Source organism: Phyllobates terribilis, unplaced genomic scaffold (assembly GCF_046119375.1).
Source record: "Phyllobates terribilis strain yellow unplaced genomic scaffold, ASM4611937v1 Scaffold_7__3_contigs__length_470593459, whole genome shotgun sequence".
Taxonomy (NCBI): Eukaryota; Metazoa; Chordata; class Amphibia; order Anura; family Dendrobatidae; genus Phyllobates; species Phyllobates terribilis.
The window spans coordinates 93,141,375-93,162,936 of record NW_027362767.1 but is presented as its reverse complement, the minus strand read 5'-3'; the positions used below and the strand labels follow the sequence as shown (position 1 = coordinate 93,162,936).

Genomic DNA, 21,562 nt, shown 5'->3' with positions numbered 1-21,562 from the left:
CAGAGCCTCCGGGTAGGCTAGCAGGCAGATGGTAGATGTGTGCTCCCAGGTGAGCAAGCGAGAGTCTCTGGAATAGCAGGTGGTCACGGCACGTGACGGCGGAACCTCCGGGCTGGCAGGCAGGTAGGTAACGGAGAAGCGCTCCCAGGTGAGCGGGCAAGAGTCTCTGGAATAGCTGGTGGTCACCGCACGTGACAACGGAGCCTCCGGGCTGGCAAGCAGGCAGGTAGCGGAGAAGCGCTCCCAGGTGAGCGGGCAAGCTGGTCCATAGACAGACTGACCGGAGTTGTAAGGCAGACCGTCGGACCTCAGGCAAGCAGGCAGGTAGCTGATGTGCGCTCCCAGGTGAGCGGACAAGTTGGTCCTTAGACAGACTGACCGGAGTTGTAAGGCAGACCGTCGGACCTCAGGCAGGCAGGCAGGTAACAAGTATTCAGGCAGGAATCAGGCAGGTAACTAGCAGGAAACTGGCAGGAAACTGGCAGGTAACTGGCAGGTAACTGGCAACGGGACCTGAGGGCTGAAGCACAGGTGAGACACAGGTGCAAACAACATTGCTCGGGCACCTCCATTTTGGAGGAGGTGCCTTATATATGATGAAGCCCTCCGGCCATTGGCCGGGGACTCTTTAGGGCGGCGCGCGCAGCCCCTTTAAGAGGAGGGGAGCGCGCGCGCGCGCGCCCTAAGCACAGGGGCCGGGAAGGAGCGCGCGCCGAGAGCAGAGCAGGAGGAGGACGCCGGGACGGAGCGCGCGCTGACAGCAGAGCGGGGAAAGGACGCCGGGCACGGAGCAGAGCGGTGAGGGGAGCAGCGTCCCTGCCTAGCAGAGGGCAGGGACGCCAGCGCTACAATATGGCACGTTATCACGTATAGATTTGGCGTTAGCGGAAGGTTAAGCAGATGCTATGATAGGAGAGATACAATATCTCCCTAGGGTGATCTCAGATCATAGTCCAGTTATGGTAAACATTAGGTATGGGCCCCAGAAGGGAGTAGTTAGGGAAGGGTGGAAAATGCATCCTGTCTGGTTACAACATCTTAATGTCCAGAAGATAGAGGAAGAAGTGGAAGAATATTTTATTCATAATGACGGTAGTACAGATAAGTTAGTAGAGTGGGGTGCAATGAAGGCCTTTCTTAGAGCGCTCTTATTTAGAGATATCTGTAGACGTAAATCACAAACTAAAAAAGAAGAAGCAGAAAGTCTGGAAGCATTGGGAAGGGCGGAGGAAGAAGCTATAAACAATAATACACCCGAAGCACAGCGTGGCCTTAGGAGTGCGCAGGATAAGATAAATAATATTTTACTAGATAAAATGGCAAAAATACAGGCGTTCCAGAAAGCCAGTTTCTATGCTGAGGGGGAGAAGGTGGGACATCTATTATCCGTTATAGCCTCGGCACAAAGAAGTAACTCGTTTATCCATGAAATGGTGAATGATAAAGGGAGGACTGTTACAGAGCTGGAGGGGATACTGAAAATCTTTAGGGACTTTTATAAAAAACTTTACTCCTCGGAAGGGATAGTAGCAAACGAGGAGATTGATCATTTTGTGGGTTTAGTGTCGCTCCCTAAGCTAAACAATGAGAGCTAAGAGAGGTTGGACTCCCCCATTACTGTGGAGGAGATGGAGATTGCTCTGCATGGCATGACCAATGAGAAGGCCCCGGGTATGGATGGTCTACCGTCAGAAGTATATAAACAATTTGCAGAACTTTTGATGCCTAAACTATTGAAAGTATTTGAGGAGGCCAATGAGAGAGGGTTACTGCCGGCTTCTATGAGGGAGGCGGTGATCGTGGTGATCCCCAAGGAGGGGAAGGACCTTAGAGTACCTGAATCATATAGACCAATCTCATTATTAACAGCTGATGTTAAAATCTTGGCAAAAGTTTTGGCTAATAGGTTGACTGGGGCCATTTCTTCTTTGATACATCCGGATCAGTCGGGATTCATGCCCAATAGATCTACGGCGGTAAATGTAAGAAGATTATATCTCAATCTTAAATTGCAGGCTGATAACCCAGGTCGCAGAGTAATCGTCTCACTGGATTCCCAAAAGGCGTTTGATAGCGTACAATGGGAATATTTGTGGGGAGTCATGCAAAAATTTGGTTTTGGACCAAGGTTTATCGAGTGGGTGCAATTGTTGTATTCCCAACCTACTGCCAAAATTAGAGTTAATGGAGCGATACCCCCCTCGTTCCATTTGGGCAGGTGAACCAGACAGGGATGCCCACTGTCGCCGCTCCTCTTTGCCATAGCAATCGAGCCTCTTGCTGCAGTCATCAGGGAAACGAGGGAGGTCCAAGGGTTCAAGTATGGAAGATTGGAGGAAAAAATTGCTCTGTATGCGGATGATCTCTTATTGTTTCTAGGTGATCTATCTGAGTCATTGAGTTGTGCCATGCAGATAATCGAGAGGTTCGCGGCGATATCGGGGCTGAAGATTAACTGGTCCAAATCACTTTTGTTTAAAGTGGATCGGGAGGTGGAGTGGACAGATAGAGAAAAGGAAGCAAATAATTTGCAGTGTAAAGAAGTATTTAAATACTTGGGGATACAGGTATCTTTACCGGTATCAGATTACCTCAATATCAATTTAGCACCATTACTCAAAAAATTGAAAGCCAAAATAGATATCTGGAATAAGCTGCATATAACGGTGGTAGGGAGGATAAACCTTTTTAAAATGATCTTGATGCCCAAGCTGTTGCATGTCCTACATAATGCGCCTATGTGGATATCCAAAAAGAGATTTAAGTCTTTGAATGTGATGATCAGAGCTCTGGTATGGGGGAAGAAGCAGGCAAGAATAAGACTAGAAATTCTTCAAAGACCCAAAGATGAGGGCGGATTGGCACTGCCGAACCCAGAAATGTATTTTCTGGCGGCTCAGAGTCAGCACTTTAGAGGGTGGTCATGCTCCGGGTCTGGCGGATCTATTAAAAGAATGTTGGAGAACTCCATGGAGAAAAGACCGTTACTGGAGGGCCTGGAGGGAGGTGACATGAAAAGGCTGGGAGAAAAAATGCCTACAATAGATCTCATACATAAAACCTGGAACACACTAAAGAGGGTGAGAGGGGTAAGGGGACTAACCAAGTTTACACCCATATGGAATAATAGCAATCTCCCGGAGATGCAAAAAATTGGCACTATAAGAGAGTGGACAGGTAGGGGAATAAATTATATGTATCAAATAATGCAGGGGGAAGAACTTAAACCTTTCTCGCAGTTGCAGAGTGAATTCTTACTGCCAAAAACAGAATGGTATCACTATGGGCAGGTTAAACATGCAATTAGATCCCAAAGAGCCAAACAACGACTAGTAGTGGAGGCAGATCTGGTATTGGAGTATATTTGTCAGGAGGGGGGTACCAGGGGAGTAATCTTGGGTACGTATAGAGATTTGCTGCAAACATTTCTCCTGGAGTTTCCACTGAGAGCCAAAAGTAAATGGGAAGAGGAAGTGAGATACATAAGAGAAGATATATGGGAAAATATCCTGGAGTATATACCTAAGCTTTCCATGAGCGAACCTGCAAGATTGTCACACATTTATGTAATTCATAGAGTTTATAGGTCACCGCTAATAATGCACAAAATGGGGCTGAGGGCAAACTCAGAGTGCCCAAGATGTGGAAAAGGGGAGGCGGGCATATTCCACGTGATGTGGGAGTGCCCTAGGCTATCAATATTTTGGTCTGGGGTTCTCGCTATGATTGAAGGTGTGTATAGATGCGGTGCCTCTGGTGACCCTGTTACAAGCTTGCTGGGCTATGTGGAAGAAATCTTAGCTGATAAAAATATCAAAATAGCCATTGCTAGGCTACTTTACTGCGCCAGGAAATTAATTGCAAGAAATTGGACTGGGGTTGATCCCCCCTCGGGTGAAGAATATTCTAAACGGGTAGAGTACATTATACAGTTGGAAAGAGGTATATATGAAAAAAGAGGGAAACAGAATATATATGGGAAAATATGGGCGCCATGGATACAATATAAGGGAATGTGAGAGGATTGATTCAAACCTGTAACATTTTGTATAAACTAATACTTGCACAATGCACTTCTGGGTTTCTATCATAAAGGGTAAATGAGAATTACTTTGTATTTTTAAGATATAACAGAGGGGAGAGGAATGCTGTCGGGGTGGGTGGGGAGGGGGGGGGGGGGTTTGAGGGTTTGTTTGGTTATGTTATGCTTTTTATTGAAATTTAATGCCCTGAGTAATATTGTTTGATCAGAATATGTTCAATAAAAATCTATTTGATTAAAAAAAAACTATGAATTAACCCATGTGGAATTATATACTTAACAAAAAAGTGTGAAACAACTGAAAATATGTCTTATATTCTAGGTTCTTCAAAGTAGCCACCTTTTGCTTCGATGACTGCTTTGCACACTCTTGACATTCTCTTGATGAGCTTCAAGAGGTAGTCACCGGAAATGGTCTTCCAACAATCTTGAAGGAGTTCCCAGAGATGCTTACCACTTGCAGGCCCTTTTGCCTTCACTCTGCGGTCCAGCTCACCCCAAACCAACTCGATTGGGTTCAGGTCTGGTGACTGTGGAGGCCAGGTCATCTAGCGTAGCCCCCCCATCACTCCCCCTCTTGGTCAAATAGCCCTTACACAGCCTGGAGGTGTGTTTGGGGTTATTGTCCTGTTGAAAAATAAATGATGGTCCAACTAAACGCCAACTGGATGGAATAGCATGCCGCTGCAAGATGCTGTGGTAGCCATGCTGGTTCACTATGCCTTCAATTTTGAACAAATCCCCAACAGTGTCACAAGCAAAGCACCCCCACACCATCACACCTCCTCCATGCTTCACGGTGGGAACCTGGCATGTAGAGTCCATCCGTTCACCTTTTCTGCGTCGCACAAAGACACGGTGGTTGTAACCAAAGATCTCAAATTTGGACTCATCAGACCAAAGCACAGATTTCCACTGGTCTAATATCCATTCCTTGTGTTCTTTAGCCCAAACAAGTCTCTTCTGCTTGTTGCCGGTCCTTAGCAGTTTCCTAGCAGCTATTTTACCATGAAGGCCTGCGGCACAAAGTCTCCTCTTAACAGTTGTTGTAGAGATGTGTCTGCTGCTAGAACTCTGTGTGGCATTGACCTGGCCTCTAATCTGAGCTGCTGTTAACCTGCGATTTCTGAGGCTGGTGACTCGGATAAACTTATCCTCAGAAGCAGAGGTGACTCTTGGTCTTCCTTTCCTGGGGCGGTCCTCATGTGAGCCAGTTTCTTTGTAGCGCTTGATCGTTCTTGCAACTGTACTTGGGGACACTTTCAAAGTTTTCCCAATTTTTCGGACTGACTGACCTTCATTTCTTAAAGTAATGATGGCCACTCGTTTTTCTTTACTTAGAATTTGTATTATGGCAAGAAAAAAGCTGCTAACAGTCTATTCAGTAGGACTATCAGCTGTGTATCCACCAGACTTCTGCACAACACAACTGATGGTCCCAACCCCATTTATAAGGCAAGAAATCCCACTTATTAAACCTGACAGGGCACACCTGTGAAGTGAAAACCATTTCCGGTGACTACCTCTTGAAGCTCATCAAGAGAATGCCAAGAGTGTGCAAAGCAGTCATCAAAGCAAAAGGTGGCTACTTTGAAGAACCTAGAATATAAGACATATTTTCAGTTGTTTCACACTTTTTTGTTAAGTATATAATTCCACATGTGTTAATTCATAGTTTTGATGCCTTCAGTGTGAATGTACAATTTTCATAGTCCTGAAAATACAGAAAAATCTTTAAATGAGAAGGTGTGTCCAAACTTTGTCTGTACTGTACATATATAAAAAAAAAATAGTGACATAATAACGGACAAAAACTTGCATGAAAATTTTATTTTGCCGAATATACATTTTAGTAAAAAACAGGTTCTTAGCTTTAGGTACATAATGGAGGCAAAAACAACAATATAGTATCAAGATACTGTCATGCTTTTGTTAAAAACTTCCAGTGAAGCAGACAAAATGACCGAAAATTGGTTCTCTACAGATGATTATGTGAGATGAACAGTCTAGAAAGTAACAAGGTGAACCATTAAACGGTAATAGTAAAACTTTCAGATTTCAGCAGCTAATAAGCCATTACTATCAACCGGGTGCATACGATTCATGAATGACTTACAGAATGCAACATACGCTGCATTGCAGATTACCGTATATTAAATAATTGCATAAGCAGTGATTTCTTATTAAATTGGGCGGTTGGGCAGTTTTTCTTCTACTTCCTTTAAAAATGGGTTGTCTGGGTGATGGACAACCCCTTTTAGATACACATTTCCACCAGGACTATTTTCTCTGCTGTAAAGGATGGATTATTGTTGCCCATTCATGGCTCTGATCACAACCGCCCACTAGGCAGCAATACATAAAGTAAAAGCTACACTTTCACATAAATCTTTATCACTGTTCTATATCATTATTTATACAATCCAAGCAAAATCTAATTGTCCAGTGTAATAGGAGCCAAAATAAAGTAAAGATGGGAAATCAAGTTAAATAAACCAAGTATTAAAAAAGAGGCAAATTCTGCGGCCGGTGGGGTCAGTCAGTACCCATAAGAATGCAAGTCAAAATCTTTTGTCAAAAGATCAACATCTATCATCTAGACACCTTTACTCCGAGACAGTTGTTACAAAACTAAAAAAGAAATATCCCTGAAAATAAACAAGAATATTGGAAAAGTCATAACATTGTGACAGTATTTTCACTCTGAAGGGTTTTCTCTGGGCAGACATGTAGGAGATGGCATCAATATCCTCATCAGTGAGGGCCGTCCGCTGTGACTCATGCCAGTCAATAGAGCTTTAGGAATCCCCATGACACTGCAAAGCCGCTCAGCTCAACTTCTTTTATCTTGTCTTAAAAAGTTGAAATGTCTTGGTGCTTTATTATTAATAGCATTCAGCGCAGATCACAGTGATCCGATGCCCCAACAATCAATCAGACATTGAAGGCATATCCAAAAGCGATAGGTCTTCACTATAAAAGGCGTTTTCCTATAATGAAAACAGCATTGACAGTCCATAAGATTGATGCCAAGTATTAGGGCTCATTCACTCGTCAGTTTTTCACATGAGTGCTATCCATTTTTTTCACGGATACCACTCATACCTATCACAGTCTATGGGGCTGTTCACATGACACATTTTTCCCCGGACTGAGTGGTCCATGTAAAATCGTGGAGCCATGTCCGTTATCATTCTGAGTGTTGGATCAAACTTGGAAAAACTATGGGTCGGTGAAAAAAATCTGACAGCATTTGGAAACCCTCTGACCAGACGCTCATGAAACCCTCTGACCAGACGCTCATGAAACCCTCACACCAGACGCTCATGAAACCCTCAGACTACGGCCCGTGGAAGTTCGGGCTCGGATACTTGACCCAAACTTTATTCCAACGTTCAATTAGGGTACCAGAACTGTACTCGAGCGTGAACCCCATTGAAAACAATGAGGAGACAAACTTTTCAGCAGGAAAATCTCTCACGCAACCCCAGACTTGGCAACAGACTTCCGGAAGAAGTCAGTGTTTGGCATTTACCACCGGACATAATTGTCCGGTACCAACCCCACTTTTAAGTTCGGTTTCGCTCATCTCGAACTCTGACGACACTAATGAAAATCACTGATCAACTCAGTCTATTTTTCTGGTAAATAAAAAAAAAACTGAATACTGAAAAAGGAACAAAATCACTAGGATGCACCTCAATCACCAAAAAAGGGAGACCCATGTTCTCCATTTGAAGGTTGCGGTGTGCCTGCTGCCACTCCATTCAAAAAGGTACTGATGGGACTGGCAGAGAAAGTGGAGCACAATGCTCAGCTATCCCCATCAGTCTAATACATTGCAAATAAAGGAGAAATGCGCATGTTTGACCACCACTCGATTAAAAAAAGGGGGAACAAGAAACCTCCATCTATCGGACATTTATCACATGTAATATGGATAGGTAATATGTTTTAATTATGGGAATAACCATTTAATATTCTGATGAGCCAAATATTATGGCTGATGAAGATAAAACAATGCTGGAGGCAAACAGAAAGAAAGCTTCAAAAAGATGAGCAATTCAAGGGAAAATATAAGCTAGTCAGGGAAAAATCAGAAAATTAGACATTTCGCAAGTGAAGTGATTACTTACTTTTCATATGTAAATACAAGTCTTATGATTCAAACAAATAATCACAATCAAAGAGGAGTCTAATTTTTGGCACTGTCAAATTTCTTTGAAGCTTCTCATTGTCACCTGGGTATAGGTGTGACAACTGTACTGTGGCTGATTGCTAAAAACAAGGCAAATAACTGTTCTTATGCATCCTGACATTAAAATTGGAAAGCAAGGAGCCGATGGCTGAACAGGACAGCATGGACCAGGTCCAACGAGCCGACGGCACACCATGACTTTTACACTGCAGTGTAACTGCTCCAAGAACTCCGCAATAAAGGACCATGAAAAATGATGACCCCTCGAGGAAGCAATTCCTGTTCCTTCGTTGCTGTCCAGCATAATTCTTTAACAGTATCCAATTAATTGGAAGAAAGGGTATAATTAAACGCAATATACATTTTAAAAAATATTATCTGTCAGATCAGCAAATCTAAATTTGTATAAAAGTAAATATTTAAAACAAAAATCCATTTTTTTACAGGGTATAAAAGTTTTAAATATAATTTTTTGTGAACACTGAATGGGACACGATGTAAAACCTGAGCTGATTCTTCAAATGAAGAGTCTGGAGGAATCAATCAGCCCAAACTCCTTTGATGACAGGGAAAGTTGCTCTAAAACTAAAAGTACGAAACACAGAAGTTTAGAAGAAAAGATGGTGTTACCTGCAGAGAATGCCTTGCTTTTTCCAAAATAAAAAATGCTCAAAAAGGATTCATAGTCATATAGGTTGAAAAAAAAAGACACAAGTCTACGAGGTTCAACCTTTCTCCACCAGTTATACATACTCTATCGCTAGGTTATTGATAACCCACAATGCCATTTGTTGTGAGAAAAGCTTCTAGCCCTTTTATAAATGCTGTTATAGTATCTGCCATCACTACCTCTTGTGGTCGGACATTGCACAGTCTGACTGCTCTGACTGTAAAGAACCCTTTCCTATTTAGCTGCCGGAATCGTCTTTCCTGCATCCGTAATGAATGCCCACTGGTCCTTTGTAATGACTTAAGTTATGTGCCAGTCCTTTGTATAGACTACACATGTATTTATATATATATATAAATGTGATCTCCTCTGAGACGTCTTTTTTTTCTAAGCTAAACAAGCCCAACTTTTCCAACCTAACATGATATCAGAGGCCTCCAATCCCTTGTAATAATCTAGTTGGCGCCTTTGAACGCAAATTTTTTTTCCAGTTAGTTATCTTTGCATTTTGTCTGTTAATAAAAAATATTAATTATTAACACTAATATTTTTGAAATTCTTACTTTGCAGCATTTTTCCACACCTGCCTAAAACCTTTGCCTAGTACCGGATATACACACACATATAAAACATACATTATTTTTCAGAGGAAGCATTCCAAATAAAATCTTTCATTATTTACCCGTGAAATGTTTTAGCTGCTTAAAAAAAAAAAAGGCTTAAACAGCTGACCGATTGTGGGGGTCAATATAGAAGGGCTTTGTTTGGAATGCGGCCTCCAATTCCTATGCTTGGTTTGACTATAAGGACCATCGGATCGGGGTCCTGGTAGACGGCACCAATATCTTAATCTGTGTCCAGTACTGCTGCTTTTCCTTTAGAAACATTATATATAAAATACAGTTTTAACCCTGTGATATAAATTTACAATCGCGTGGAGGTAAAGCCCAGAACCAAGCGCCATAAATTTAGAGCGCTTGGTCATTAAAGGGTTAAAAGGGATCAAAAAACATTTACAGGGGTTTTTACGGGTTCAGAATGTTGATGACCTATCGTTAATAGGCCAGCAATATTAGAACGGTGGGGGTCCGATTTTAGGAACCCCTGAGGGGCAGCAGTTTGAAGGGACTGTGGGACTATTTATGTAACCGCTTTTATAATATTTACAATGTACTGTCTACTTTATAGTGACACTAAAAAAAAAAAAAAAAAAAAAAAGAAGTTGTGCAGGGGCACGAAGACTTGGACCTATACAACCTAATAATAAGGCATGAATATTTTAAAAAAAAACACCCCCAAAGAAAAAAACAGTAAAGAAACCTAAAAGGACAATGTTTTACATATAGATACAAAGTATTTCTGAAGGTATTGATCAGGTACAACCTTGCTCATCCATCTCATAAAAAGTAAATATGCCCTTATGAAAGTCTGATGTGTTTTTCCAGCTGATTAGGAGGAGATAATCTATATAACCACCAACAGAAAGAATTACCAAACCAGTAATGTATCTGCTTCCTATGAAATTACAATTTAAGAAGTACTAGACACACACAGAATCCAGCAGGCACTGATAATCTGTAGGAAATATTTGCTCAATATTGGATGGAAGAAGCAAACAAGTGTTATAAGCTGGCAGCGCTTTCCACATATGTTCTAATGAGGCTGTAAAGCCATAAGTCCCTGAATTATCGACATCAAAAAGTGTGATATACGAGATTGGCTGAATAATTGCCTTAATTATCCGTGTAGTGTAAAGGTTTCGTCTGTCGGTAAAGCTATGGATAAGAGATCTGAGAAGCAATAGATACAACAAATACAGTAGCAATAAACAGATTGGAAACATTCTACAAAACAGAAGTTCAGAATTTTAATTTCCTAAAAGGAAATGTCCAATCATATGAAAAAATAATGTGTCACCAAATAGGACTATTATGCCTCTATGTAAATTCATTGGGCACAAGGTATATTCTTGTCCGGCAGCTAAGTTGTAAAACCATGACCAGATCTAAAGCCATAATGATGCATAGTCGTCGTAAGCAAGAATTAGCAGGGGTGATTAGCTTCTGGCACTGCATGGGCAGACGAGCTGTAGAGACGGTAGCTGCTGAGCACATTGATAATGGACCATAGAGGCTTAGCTGCCAGAACGTGCAGGTGTTGCAGCTTTTACGCCAATAGCACTAAAAACTATAGCTGGAAAAGCACAACAGAAAGCAAAAAAAACAGTCAAATCATTGTATCCAACCAAAAGCATTAATTGTATAAAAACACTTTCACTTACATACAGTTATATGAAAAAGTTTGGGCACCCCTATTAATCTTAAGCTTAATGTTTTATACAAATTGGTGTTTTTGCAACAGCTATTTCAGTTTGATATATGTAATAACTGTTGGACAGCGTAATGTTTCTGCCTTAAAATGAGGTTTATTGTACTAACAGAAAATGTGCAATCTGCATTCAAACAAAATTTGACAGGTGCACAAGTATGGGCACCTCACCAGAAAAGTGACATTAATATTTAGTAGATCCTCCTTTAGCAAAAATAACAGCCTCTAGTCGCTTCCTGTAGCTTTTAATTATTTCCTGGATCCTGGATGAAGGTATTTTTGACCATTCCTCTTTACAAAACAATTCCAGCTCAGTTAAGTTTGATGGTCGCCGAGCATGGACAGCCCTCTTCAAATGATCCCACAGATGTTCAATGATATTCAGGTCTGGGGACTGGGATGGCCATTCCAGAACATTGTAATTGTTCCTCTACATGAATGCCTGAGTAGATTTGGAGCGGTGTTTTGGATCATTGTCTTGCTGAAAGATCCATCCCCTGCGTAACTTCAACTTTGTCACTGATTCTTGAACATTACTGCCAAGAATCTGCTGATACTGAGTGGAATCCATGCGTCCCTCAACTTTAACAAGATTCCCGGTGCCGGCATTGGCCACACAGCCCCAAAGCATGATGGAACCTCCACCAAATTTTACTGTGGGTAGCAAGTGTTTTTCTTGGAATGCTGTGTTTTTTTGCCGCCATGCATAACGCCTTTTTGTATGACCAAACAACTCAATCATGGTTTCATCAGTCCACAGGACCTTCTTCCAAAAAGAAATTGGCTTCTCCAAATGTGCTTTTGCATACCTCAGCCGACTCTGTTTGTGGCGTGCTTGCAGAAACGGCTTCTTTCGCATCACTCTCCATACAGCTTCTCCTTGTGCAAAGTGCGTTGTATAGTTGACCGATGCACAGTGACACCATCTGCAGCAAGTTGATGCTGCAGCTCTCTGGAGGTGGTCTGAGGATTGTCCTTGACTGATCTCACCATTCTTCTTCTCTGCCTTTCTGATGTTTTTCTTGGCCTGCCACTTCTGGCCTTAACAAGAACTGTCCCTGTGTTCTTCCATTTCCTTACTATGTTCCTCACAGTGGAAAATGACAGGTTAAATCTCTGAGACAGCATTTTGTATCCTTCCCCTGAACAACTATGTTGAATAATCTTTGTTTTCAGATCATTTGACAGTTGTTTTGAGGAGCCCATGATGCCACTCTTCAGAGGAGATTCAAACAGGAGAACAACTTGCAAGTGGCCACTTTAAGTAGCTTTTCTCATGATTGCATACACCTGGCTATGAAGTTCAAAGCTCAATGAGGTTACAAAACCAAAAAAAGTGCTTTAGTAAGTCAGTAAAAAGTAGGTAGGAGTATTTAAAACAAGAAAATGATAAGGGTGCCCATACTTATGCACCTGTCAAATTTTGTTTGAATGCAGATTGCACATTTTCTGTTAGTACAATAAACCTCATTTCAAGGCAGAAACATTACTGTGTCCAACAGTTATTACATATATCAAACTGAAATAGCTGCTGCAAAAACACCAATTTTTATAAAACATTAAGCTTAAGATTAATAGGGGTGCCCAAACTTTTTCATATAACTGTATGTTTAATAGGGTAGTATATTGGTTTATTACTGAAGTAATAAGTTAATAAAGAACTGAGTATTTTTCCTGCATAGCATTCAGGCATAACTACTTACAATTGTAACAAACCGAATTACTGAATTTACAAGACCCTGTCCTGGCTCCTGCCCCATTTTTAGTAATATGGGTGGCAGTCATCTAGCATCAGCCAGTGGGTTAGGCTGCTGCACCCCATCCGATCATGGGGGGTCATGGTCATGGAGATGGATCTTCACAGCTGTGATTACGTGATCCTAATCTCACAATATTGGGAGTACTGCACCAAGTGAGGATGCAGGGAGCAGAAGTTTTATTTTCTGAAGCAATTTCCCTAAAATTAAAAAAGAATAAAAAAAAAAAAGAAAAATTTCCTGCAGGAAGAAAGAGAAGGTTTATAATCTTCCATAAAAGACATTATTGAAGAGGAGATCTAAGGGGTGACATTTCTCCTTGTGGAGAGTGAAAAAGACAGGCCTGGCATGTCAGAGTGAGGAGACTTCTATGCTATGCATGCTCCAATGAGAAATTAAATATTCAAAATTGCCTCTCCAGAGAGGAAGAGGACTTGAACTCTAGTGCCACTTACTGGAAGTAGCCATCCTAAAAGTCAATATCGACCCTTTAACAAGCCTTGCTAATATGACTTAGGATAAAAGCCAAATCAGAATATTTCTGTAGCTCTCCACAGGTGGTCCTTGGGTCTTGGACAACTCTTTAGGTAATTATTTTCACTCCTATCTGAAATATTGCGAGGAGCAACTGCTCGTGGCCGGTTTATAGTGAAATGATGTTCTTTCCTTTTCCAGATTATGGCCCCAGTAGTGCTCACTGGAACCTTCAGTAGTTTAGAAATTCTTCTGTAACCAATGTCATCCGTATGTTTTCCAAAATAAAATTGTGAAGGTCTGTAGAACCTTGGTAATGAGACACCTTTTTATAGGCCATCCGTTGAAGCAGCTGATATTATTTTGCACTAAGTGGCAGGATTGCTTTCTAATTACTGATAGATTTCAGCTGGTGTCATGACTTTCCAGGGCTTTTACTTTCTTCATGTGCTCAATACTTTTTCCATGTGTCATTTCTCATTATTACACACAACTTAATTTATGGACATCAATGGATTGATTTCTTTGTCGGTGTGGATTGGATGGGTTGTTACAGACAGCGGGTGAGAATTTCATGCCAATAGCACCTTTAGAAATATATTTAATTAGAAAATTGTTGACGTGTTGAATACTTATTTCAACCGATGCATATAAAAACAAACACCACCAATTTACAAAAAGAAACAAGTTCATTTACAATTATTTTTACTTGTTCTAGATTTCTGAACCCCACGTGTAATAAAGCCACGACCGTACCTTTCTATGAAATGGAAATATATTAGGTACACTGTAATTTGGAATTGTAGTGAAAAACAACGGTTTCTTCGAGAATATATGTGCCTGGGGGTCTTCCTTCCTCCAACCTAATAGAGGTGACGAATAATAAGCCTACATAAAGTCAGGCTGTTCTGTTAGGGCAGAATTTTCACACCGTTCTTGTCCTTCAGACCTTGAAGCTCTGATTTATAAATCACTACAACCAGCTGCCGGGGTGAGATGCTACCCGCACTCCGCCTGAATCTTTGAACTGAAAATTGCCTCAAAAATAGTCACATTTATTGGGCCCTTGCCAGACATAATTTTAGAGAAAGTATTGCTTATTAAATTCTAAGTGTTGCAATGTCTTTGCTGTGCAAGAGCAGATGACGTGGGGTGATCTTGTCAAATCATGGTACAAAATTTGGCATAGTAACTCGTAATAACCATGAATGTGCCATTCTGCGGAATGAGGATTATTTCTGCCTTAATTATGATTATACTTTTACCAGAACACTATTATACGCTGCATTATAAGAGGCTTTGAAATTCACACCGTCTGAAAATCATGCTGTGCAATCTAATGAGTCTGGGACTTTAATAAGCCATGACTGAACAGACTGCATAAGATGTGACGTGTACAATGGTAACAAAGATGCTTAGTGCTTTGTGAAATAGGCACACAGGAGCTTTATTAAAGTTAAAAGGAAACGGTCACCCCTGGCACTTATCTGACCTCTAATATGAGCATACAGGTGATAGAAATGTGAATCTGTACCTACCTGTACGCCTCATAATAGAGGTCTTGTTGCAGTGAAATGTCGTTTTATTCTTTCACGTTTCTGATGCATGCACGCCCAGGAACGGGAAGAAATCCCAACCTCCTGTTTGAATTTTAATTTTTCCCCCTTCTCCTGCACGTCACAGTGCCCTGTGAAGTGGAGTTTCATAGCCAAATCCCTGCGCAATTTACCTTGTACGCAAGGCGCACTTTATCCTCCCGTCTATGATCAGGTATGTTGTGCGCAGGCGAGTCACTGTGACTTCCGCTCCAGTGACCTCCGGCGTTTGCAACACTAAGGTTCATTCCCCACTTCCTCCCGGCATACTCATCGTTCGGAACCATATTGTATATATGTGTACACATACAGTACAGACCAAAAGTTTGGACACACCTTCTCATTTAAAGATTTTTCTGTATTTTCATGACTATGAAAATTGTACATTCACACTGAAGGCATCAAAACTATGAATTAACACATGTGGAATTATATACTTAACAAAAAAGTGTGAAACAACTGAAAATATGTCTTATATTCTAGGTTCTTCAAAGTAGCCACCTTTTGCTTTGATGACTGCTTTGCCCACTCTTGGCATTCTCTTGATGAGCTTCAAGAGGTAGTCACCGGAAATGGTCTTCCAACAATTTTGAAGGAGTTCCCAGAGATGCTTAGCACTTGTTGGCCCTTTTGCCTTCACTCTGTGGTCCAGCTCACCATAAACTATCTTGATTGGGTTCAGGTCTGGTGACTGTGGAGGCCAGGTCATCTGGCGTAGCACCCCAACACTCTCCTTCTTGGTCAAATAGCCCTTACACAGCCTGGAGGTGTGTTTGGGGTCATTGTCCTGTTGAAAAATAAATGATGGTCCAACTAAACGCAAACCGGATGGAATAGCATGCCGCTGCAAGATGCTGTGGTAGCCATGCTGGTTCAGTATGCCTTCAATTTTGATTAAATCCCCAACAGTAAAGCACCCCCACACCATCACACCTCCTCCTCCATGCTTCACGGTGGGAACCAGGCATGTAGAGTCCATCCGTTCACCTTTTCTGCGTCGCACAAAGACACGGTGGTTGGAACCAAAGATCTCAAATTTGGACTCATCAGGCCAAAGCACAGATTTCCACTGGTCTAATGTCCATTCCTTGTGTTCTTTAGCCCAAACAAGTCTCTTCTGCTTGTTGCCTGTCCTTAGCAGTGGTTTCCTAGCAGCTATTTTACCATGAAGGCCTGCTGCACAAAGTCTCCTCTTAACAGTTGTTGAAGAGATGTGTCTGCTGCTAGAACTCTGTGTGGCATTGACCTGGTCTCTAATCTGAGCTGCTGTTAACCTGCGATTTCTGAGGCTGGTGACTCGGATAAACTTATCCTCAGAAGCAGAGGTGACTCTTGGTCTTCCTTTCCTGGGGCGGTCCTCATGTGAGCCAGTTTCTTTGTAGCGCTTGATGGTTTTTGCAACTGCACTTGGGTACACTTTCAAAGTTTGCCCAATTTTTCACACTGACTTCCCTTCATTTCTTAAAGTAATGATGGCCACTCGTTTTTCTTTACTTAGCTGCTTTTTTCTTGCCATAATACAAATTCTAACAGTCTATTCAGTAGGACTATCAGCTGTGTATCCACCAGACTTCTGCACAACATAACTGATGGTTCCAACCCCATTTATAAGGCAAGAAATCCCACTTATTAAACCTGACAGGGCACACCTGTGAAGTGAAAACCATTTCCGGTGACTACCTCTTGAAGCTCATCAAGAGAATGCCAAGAGTGTGCAAAGCAGTCATCAAAGCAAAAGGTGGCTACTTTGAAGAACCTAGAATATAAGAAATATTTTCAGTTGTTTCACACTTTTTTGCTAAGTATATAATTCCACATGTATTAATTCATAGTTTTGATGCCTTCAGTGTGAATATACAATTTTCATAGTCATGAAAATACAGAAAAATCTTTAAATGAGAAGGTGTGTCCAAACTTTTGGTGTGTACTGTACGTGTATAATAATAATAATAATGATCTTTATTTATATAGCGCCAATGTATTCCGCAGCGCTTTACAATTCAGAGGTTCATATACAACAGTCATAACTAACATAGCTAAAGATAATACAATAATTAAAGCAAAAATAATGACGACCCTGCTCGTAAGAGCTTACAATCTACAATGAGGTGGGGGTGACACAAAGTACAGGGGCTTATTTACAATGATAGTCCAGCCATCTTGAGAGGATGAGGGATAGATAAAGGCTGCATGAGCTCATCACCAGCCAGTATTTGTAGTGCTTTTGGGTCCGTTGGAGACTTATGTTTGGAGAAATAATGAATGGGCTATAAAAATATAAAAGGTCTTTGATTAGGGAACGTGATAGGCCGCCCTAAACAGGTGTGTTTTTAGGAAGTGCCTAAAACTGTGCAAGTTGTGGTTTGTCCTATTTTCTTGGGATAGAGCACTCCAAAGAATAGGTGCAGCTTGGGAGAAGTCTTGGAGCCGGGAGTGAGAGGTATTAGTGCGGATGTTAGTCGAAAGTCGCTTGCAGAGCGTAGAGAACAGGTAAGCTGATAAACAGGAATTAGGGAGGATATGTAGGGGGATTCCGCATTGTGGAGAGCTTTGTGGGTGAGAACAAGCAATTTAAATTGGATCCTATAATGTATGGGCAGCCAGTGCAATGACTGGCATAGAGCGGTATGTGTATAGAGAGTATGTATGTGTACACACGTGTACATACAGCATGTATACACGTGTATACATATATCCAATTTGGTTCCTAATGATGACGATGCTGGGAGGACGTGGGGAGCGAACCTTAATGTGGCGCACACCGGAGGTCACTGGAGCGGAATTCACAGTGACTCGCCAGCGCCTGTGCACAACATACCTGAACATAGAAAGAAGGATAAAGTGCACCTTGCGTACAATGTAAATTGCGCAGGCGCGGGATTTGGCTATGAAACCGCACATCACAGGGCACTGTGATGTGCAGGGGAGGGGGGGAAATTATAATTCAAACAGGAGGTGGGGATTTCTTCCAGTCCCCGGGCATGCAAGCATTAGAAACTTGAAAGAATAAAAAGACATTTCACTGCAACAAGACCTCTAATATGAGGAGTACAGGTAGGTATAGATTCACATTTCTATCACCTCTATGCCCATATTAGAGTTCAAATAAGTGCCAGGGGTGACAGATTCCCTTTAAGATTCCAAGAACAAATGTAACAGAACTGTTGTGTAATACATTGCACAGGAAGAGTGTCCATTGACCTATGTAGTAGAAGTTAACAAGAATCAGCACAGGGTGTGTATTTGGAAGTTGCACCCCATCCATATTGCCGATTGTGGAGAACATAGCCAGCTTTTGCTCTGAAAACTGAGCAGAAAGACTATGTGCACATGACTATTTATAAACTTAAAAGGTAAACCCAATGAGTTTTTGAAGCAATAGACTCTTCAGGAAATACTACAGGTTTTTTTTCTGGAGCAACTTTCGTGTAATTTTTTTTAGTAGTTTCCTGAATGTTTTTCACACTTTTTTTCAGCTGGTGGTTTTTTGAAGGGTTTTCCCATGGTTTTTGCAAAATCTTTTTTACTGTCATTTTCTAATCATTTTTTTTTTCTTCACTCTATTGAATAATGAAGAAACTGTTGGTGTTTTTTTTAGGGTCGTCTTCCAGGTGTCTTTTGAGCTTAGTCCTTGACTTGTTTTGTGAAGTAGAAAGCATCATTCAAGCGGTAAACGCCATAAGAATTGTCAGAGCCCTTCTTTTAAACTTTTGCCATTTTTTAGAAACCTGAAGCAGTTAAAAGACATTCAAATGTCTGAACGTATACACAGAAAGTAATTTTAGATAGAAATGCTTATGTTCATTCTTTTGAAAGTTTTTATTAGTTTTTTTTAGGCAGTTTCTGGAAAGTTCCTGAAAAAGAATGGTCCGCTGACTTCTTTTAAAGGGAATCTGCCACCCCCTGGCACTTATCTGACCTCTAATATGGGCATACAAGTGATAAAAATGTATACATACCTGTATGACTCGTATTAGGGGTCTTATTGCTGTGAAATGTCTTCTTATTCAATCAAATTTCTGATGCTTGCAGGCCCGGGGCCCTGAAGAAATCCCTGCCTCCTGTGGTAATTATAATGTTTCCCCTCTCCCCTGCAAGTCACAGTGCCCTGTGATGTGCAGTTGCAGCAGCCAATCCGGCCACTGTGAGGATTCTTTAAAATGCGCTTTCAGAACATTTTTTTTTTCAGGCGGATTTTGGAGCGAACCTGAAAAAGCCGCCATGAGCTCATACCCTTATACTAAGAAGTGAATTACTGATTACGACTACCATGCCTAGAATAAACAGAGGTTGCAATCCAAATATTGAAAACCCACCTAAAAAAGTGCTTAGAAAACGCTTTAAAAAAATCCTCATATTCATGTCCATCGTAAAAACGACTTTGCTGTTCACACATTCAGGCTTTTAAACAGCTATTAATCGCTTCAAGTTTCTAAAAACTCTGTACATACTCCACTTCTGTGGCTCTATAACCAGGGCTGTGGAGTCGGAGTCGAAGTCGTAGAGTTGGTGCCCATTTTGGTGGTGTCGGAGTTGGTATAAAATGGACCGATTCCTAAAATATATAATAAAATTGGGTACAGTAGTTCAATGCAGTTTGTGGGGAATATGTTTTCATAAGAATTTAGGAAAGTCATGAAATGTCCTATATGTGACTGTCCTATTCCTGATCTAAGGGTCTAGACTTTTAGCTGCGAAAAATTTGTCCTACCGTAAATTTATCACTTAAACATGACCCATGTATAAGGGAGTCGGAGTCGTGGAGTCGGTGTCGAAGGTTTGGCTTACCAACTCCACAGCCCTGTCTATAACACGCTGCCCACGGGGTGCACAGCAATTCCAAGGGGACAGGTTCTCTATAATTTATAGTTGATCATTTTCCTCATTTACGCAGACCACTTATCTTTACAATTGCTTAGCAACTAGCAAATCGTAATGATAGTTTAGTAGGTAAATGGGCTTTTACCTGGCATGGGAAGACCTTTACTTGACACTTTCGTCATCTCAGCTTCGGTTTTCAGGCCCTAAAATTCATAGACCATCTTTGATTCTTATAGTTAGGACTATAGCTTTGTATTTTATTTTATTTATGTAACGCACAGATGACGTTGGGTCAGCCCTTGCTGATCAAAAGACGTGCCAGGGATACCGGAAGTTATGATATTCACAGGTCTCTTGTCTAGCCGCCAAGATCCACTGACCTGGACGCTAGATAAGAGTCCCGCAAATCAATCTGCTCATCACTACTTATACACGGACATGGCAGATATATATTTAAAAGGTTTTTTAGTTGGAATGGCAAAAATTAGGCTAAAGGGAGCCAATGGCATAATATAACAAAATAAAGCATCTCCTGTGTTCCTCACTTTTCATTGCCAATACACAAATATTGCAAAAGCCCCCATACATGCCCCTGATGAAGTTAGGATGAAACGCGCATAGGGGCGCCAGAGCCACACAGCAATTAGGTCTTATCATCACAGAATGCAAGTACTTTTTAATTATATACTTCGTTCTGTATATATGTGATATATACTACAGGCACTGGGAAGCATACTAAACAACCTATAAGCTTTACTATTTATTTGCTTTTGTGGTTCTCTATTGTGTTACTCTGATTTTTATCTGCTTTTTGTTATTTATATATTTGATTTGCTTCAATAAAGGATATCATTTTCATGAGATTTTAGTGGACTATTTTGTAGCTTTTTGTTGGTATAATTAGTGTTTGGGTGTGTCTCAGCCACGATATTTTATTACTAATGTGCTCTGCTTTTTGTTGGTTCTAATAATAAAGTTAATGTACAAATGGTGGGAGTCCTCACCTTTGGGGGTTTTGCCAAGTGAGCATAGCTCCACTGAATGCTTTAGGGTTAATAAACATAATGCAGTCACTCTCTCACTTGATAAAGCGGCCCCCTGAGCTCTGAAACGCGTTGTATTTTTGAAGATGTCTTTTGTTCACTCATTGATCTGTCTGTTTAGCTTGTTTGGGTCTGTAGCCACAAACGTTACAGTCCTTGGAGCGACCTCCTTATAAACATATGACAGAGACTTTGGACCATCTGGTTACAATGGAAGTCCGAAAATGCAAGTTTGTCGCCTAAAAACTATTTAAAAATGGAACGTGACAACAGATCCATGCTGCCCGATCCACCATGTATCAGACAATGGCTGCATGATCTCAGCCAGGTATGTTTGACTCTGAAATACTACAGCGTTTTAAAAAAAAAACATGCTTTAAAATCCACTGGGGAATGGGGCGTGGATCAGGCAGCATGAATCAGCTGTCAGGTTCCCTTTAATCCAACTGATGGGTATTTTCATAGATCTTGTTCATAAGTTGGACTGTTCAAACAGTGAAGCAAGAGTTCACCAGATGAGAGAAGGCCACAACTAGGGGTCTACCACACCACTACTCAGAGAGACGGATAATAATCCAAAATACAACTCATCTCAAATAGATATTTTTTTGTAATTATTATGCATCAACCTTAT

The 21,562-nt window shown here is 41.1% G+C and overlaps 2 protein-coding genes across 3 annotated transcripts in view; one reads left to right on the top strand and one right to left on the bottom strand.

The window, feature by feature from the left end:
* Window positions 1-21,562, top strand: part of CHRM5 (cholinergic receptor muscarinic 5) — a 186,612-nt gene that overhangs the window by 82,254 nt on the left and 82,796 nt on the right. The window lies entirely within an intron of this gene.
* The window catches only part of AVEN (apoptosis and caspase activation inhibitor), a 542,539-nt gene that overhangs the window by 455,091 nt on the left and 65,886 nt on the right, over window positions 1-21,562 (bottom strand). The gene's annotated exons all lie outside the window — the stretch shown is intronic.